Genomic DNA, 5,039 nt, shown 5'->3' on the forward strand with positions numbered 1-5,039 from the left:
TAAGATGCGATCAGTTGTTAGACACAACCCATTTTTGTAGCTTAATGAAATGAATATTACGTTTATTATCATCAAGTAAATTCAATATTTATTTTTTTTATTTATTTATTTATAAGCCTCCATTTCTCCAGGCAGCCTGAAGGGGAGTTGTCAATACAAAACACATAGGACACTCACATACAGAACTCAAATTCAGTACAGCGGATATTTTGTCATGGTGCTACCAGCAAATCATATACAGTAGCAATTATTATACAGTTTTGATACATTAAATTATATAACATATATTAAAAAATAAAAACAAAAGTGGGACTTATATACATATGTAGATAGATACAAGACAAGACAGATACAAGTCATAAATAGTCGATGTTTACAGAGCATTTAATATACAAAACAGATACAATAACTATATTTGCAAAGCATTTAATATAATCACTTTTCAAAAAATATGAATCACCCATCTAAAAACTCTTTAACAGAGTAGAACGCTTCTTTAGTTAAATACTCTTTTAATTCCTTTTTAAATTTCATATCATTTATAGTATTTATCATCTGTCTTGGAAGTTTGTTAATTAATTTTATGCCACAATAGTACGGGCCTTGTGCAAATATATTGGTTCTATGCCCTACTATCTGTAACTTATTTTGACCCCTGGTATTATATTCATGTATATCACTATTTTGTTTAAAATTTATATGTTGAGTTACAAACAATATGGTATGATATATGTACAAGGAGGGGAGTGTAAGAAAGTTTAGCTCCTTGAAGAGAGGTTTGCAATGGTACTTTTTATTTTTACCTTTTATTATTCTTAGTATTTTTTTTTGTAGGCGAAATAATTTAATTGCTTTACTTGAGTTTCCCCAAAAAATAATACCATACTCAAGGATAGATTGAACGTTTGAGAAATATAGAGCTCGGACAGCTTGAGTCGAACAAATATTTTTAATGGTTTGCATAGCATAACACATAGTGCTTAATTTTTTAGAAATAGTGTTTATGTGCACATTCCAGGATAGATTTTTATCAATTACTAAACCAAGAAATTTTATTTCATTTTTAATTTCCAATTTTCTGTTTCCAATAGGCTTAATTTCGTCTTCCAGAATTAAATGTTTTGACCGTGAAAATTTCATTATAGTGGATTTAGAAATGTTGAGGACAAGTTTATTTTTTTGGAACCAATTATTGAGTTCACTTATCACTGTATTTGTTATGTTTATAAAATCTGTTTTTTCAGTTCCTGATATTATTACACTTGTATCATCAGCAAACATAGTTGCTTCACCTTTAATTAATCTTACTGTTTGTGGAAGGTCATTGATAAATAGTATAAATAATATTGGCCCCAATATCGAGCCTTGAGGTACACCAATGGTTACTGGATTTTTTTGCGAAATGTATTCTATTGATCTTCCATTGTTATTTCTATGAGTAAGTGCTGTAACTTGATAACGGTTATGTAAATATGATTGAAATATTTTAAGTGGTACTCCTCTTACCCCATATGATTCTAATTTTGTAATTAACAACTTATGATCTACACAATCAAAAGCCTTAGAGAGATCAGCAAAAATACCTAAGACATGGTTTTGTTTATCGAAAGAGTCAACTACTTTGTTTATAAAGTGATATATTGCTTGTTCTGTTGATTTCCCTTTTAAAAAGCCAAACTGATTTGGTGATATTATTTTATATTTTTCTAAAAATGCTATTAACTGGTGGGCAATGATTTTTTCAAGAATTTTTGAGAAAGAAGAAAGTACTGCAATAGGCCTATAATTGGTCATACTAGTAGCTTCTCCCTTTTTGTGGATCGGGATTATTTTAGCCCACTTTAGCCTATCAGGAAACACTCCGTTTAGTAAAAAATGATTAAAAATTTATGTTAGTGGATACTTAATGGCATGACAGCATTTTTTTATTATGGTCATAGGTATTTCATCTAAGCCAGCTGAATTCTTTGCTTTTAGAATATTTACTATTTTAAGTATATCATTTTCAGTAATTGGATTGAAAATTATAGATTCTTGGTTTATGTTTATTGAACCTTTGTCTTTTTGAGGGATGGTAATATCAGCTATTTGTGGGTCAGCTTGCCTTACTAGTTCATGAGGTACTGTTGTAAAAAATTTATTAAACTCATTGACAATTATAATTGGATTTTCAACTAGGCAGTCCTTTATTTTTAGAGATAGATTTACATGGCAGTGACCTTGTTTAGTTTCTTGTTTTATTAAATTCCACATTTGTTTACACTTATTAGGTGCTTTATCTATTATATTATTATTATATAGCTTTTTAGCTGTATTAATTAACTCTTTATATATCTTTTCATAATTTTTAATGTATATTTTTTGACTTTCACTTATATTTCTCCTTTTTTCTTGGTAGAGTGATCTAAGTCTATTGTATGAAATGTGAAGTCCTCTAGTCATCCATTTGTTGGAAGTGTTGTTTTTATCCTTTACTGTTACTTTTGGGAAGGCTCGTTCAAATATCCGTGAGAATGTGTTGGAAAACACATTCCACGCCATATTAGAGTCATTCTGAGAGTATACCTCGTGCCAGTTCTCCTTCTGTAGCAGGTTATTGAAAAGAGTAATTTTATCATCATTAAATTTTCTTATATTGTAAGTTGTAAACAACTTTTTAATTTTGATATTACTATCTAAAATAGATTTTTCTAGTGCAATGATTTGGGCATCATGATCAGACAGGGCTGTTACATAGTTTAGAGATGTGTAGTGTATGTGATTTATGTTTGTTATGATGTTATCTAGGGTGCTTCTATTTGAGTAGGTTATTCTAGTGGGTTCAGAAATTGAGCATTTTAAGTTAAATTGTAAGAGGAGGTTCTTGAAAGTGTCTGTTTTATTATTACTTTCACTCATATTAATATTAAAGTCTCCACAGATTATTTGATATCTGCTCTGTTTCCTTGTCATAACTAAGATTTTTTCAATACTTGTGAAAAAATTTTTTAAGTTAGAGGTAATAGGTGATCTATAAACTACAATAATACAAGATTTTAGATGAGGTAGTATTACACAACCTGCCTCGATAACCTTATCCTGGCACCAGTTTTCCAGTTTTAAGACTTTGAAGGCTGTGTTGTTTTTTACATAGATGCAGACTCCACCCCCACTAACTTTATCTCTACAATAGCTTGTTGCAAGTACATATTTATCGAAATGACAACAGGAAATCTCTTCCTGTTTTAACCAATGCTCTGATAAACATAGAATGTCAGGTTGCAGCAAGTATAGAATATTTTCAAGTTCAATTTTTTTATTTCTCAAACTGCGCATGTTTTGGTGCATGATAGTAAATTTTTCAGATAAACTTGGCGTGGAAGCATTTGAGAGTTTAGAGTTTCGTATGGTGTGATTTTGAGGTTGGTTAACTTTAACTTTAAATGCAAGGGGTGTGCATTTATTTTCCTTTAAAAGATTTAATCTAAAAAAGGTGGCTTCATGTTTTTATTTTTATTTCCAAGTAGCCATTTATCAAGAAAAGTAGATTTTTTATTGTTGGGTTGTAGTTGGGGACTATGATTGACTGTTTTATTTTTAACAAGGTTTTTTCCACTTGCTAACCAGTGTTCTAAAAAAGTGGGTTTATCATGCTGATGTTGTTTAACCATTTTAAAAATACTGCAAATTTTGGATGCTACATAAGATTTCCCAGTTCTATTGAGATGTTGTCCATGAGTAGTGTGCATGTCTCGACTAACATCAGTTACATCAATAAAATTTACATTTGTGTAAAGCATGCAAACACCCTTGATTTTACTATTAGTTGTTTTGATTGCTTGGTTAACACAAGAGTTTGGGACCAAATCGTGCCTGTGAGGTAAACTTACGACCACTACTGTTTTCTCCTTTAGCGATTCCAGGCTTTCTTCAAGTAGATGCACCGCTCGGTCTCCTTGATCCCTTGCCACGTCGTTAGAACCTCCTATAATCACCACACTGTTATATGTTTGTAGGCATTTGGGGTCTTCTTTTAAACACCGAAGAACTTCTTGTTGTGGAGCTCCTGGTTTTGCAACTCCTACTGCATTTATGTCTTGATCTTGCGACTTGATTTCACTTGCTAATCCTTTAGCATGGCTGTCTCCCAGCACTAAGAGATTATTCTTTGTCTTAGTTTCTTGTTTTCTTGTTTTAACATTGTTAACACTGTTCCTTGAATCTTGTTCAGGTTTTTGAAGAGGCAAAATTTTAATATTTTTTGTCCTTTGTATTTTAGTTTCTCTAAACATAGTATTTTGGCATATTTGATCAGGTTGAAGAGGTATGAATCTGTTGTTTAGAGGAATAGTTCTATCTGGTGTTTTTTGAAGTCGTTGGCATGGTGTTTGCTTAGAAGCCACAGTGCACCATGTTTCTGAAGTTTTTTGTTGGTTATCATTGTTGTTTTTCAGGTATTGAATATCTTGATACAGAAGATTAATTATTTTTTCTAAACTACTTACTTTTCCTACCAGATCACTGATTTTCTTCTCATATTCTTCAATGATTCCTGTACCTGTTTCAAGTTCGGCAGATAATCTACGATCGGTCGTCTTTGCATTACAGTTCGTGCACAGCCATTCCGGTGGTTTTTCATCACTTTCACTCACATTACTACATTTTTCAAAGTGGAACCATATGTCACACGCGTCACATAATATTCCATTCCGTACGACTCTATTACATTTCCCGCATTTATCATAATATTTCATTTTTCCTACTGTATTCGCCAGAGTTACATCAGAGGTTCTACCAGCCGACGCCATGCTGTGCAAAGATATCCTTAAAAATATATATTGGTATACATACAATTTGGGCCATTGGTTATTACGATTGTTTCACTGTAGGGTCATTCCACGAGACATACTATACAAATGTGTGTTGCTGCATGAAATTTTATTCCCCCCAAACTTAGTTAGTGTTCACAACTACCTTTCCTAAGAAAAACCCCAAAAATTTTACATTTTTATTATTAATACTTTCTGAAATATAGCTAATTTTCTTTTAGAAGAATGGTG

Source organism: Bacillus rossius, chromosome 1 (genome assembly GCF_032445375.1).
Source record: "Bacillus rossius redtenbacheri isolate Brsri chromosome 1, Brsri_v3, whole genome shotgun sequence".
Classification (NCBI taxonomy): domain Eukaryota; kingdom Metazoa; phylum Arthropoda; class Insecta; order Phasmatodea; family Bacillidae; genus Bacillus; species Bacillus rossius.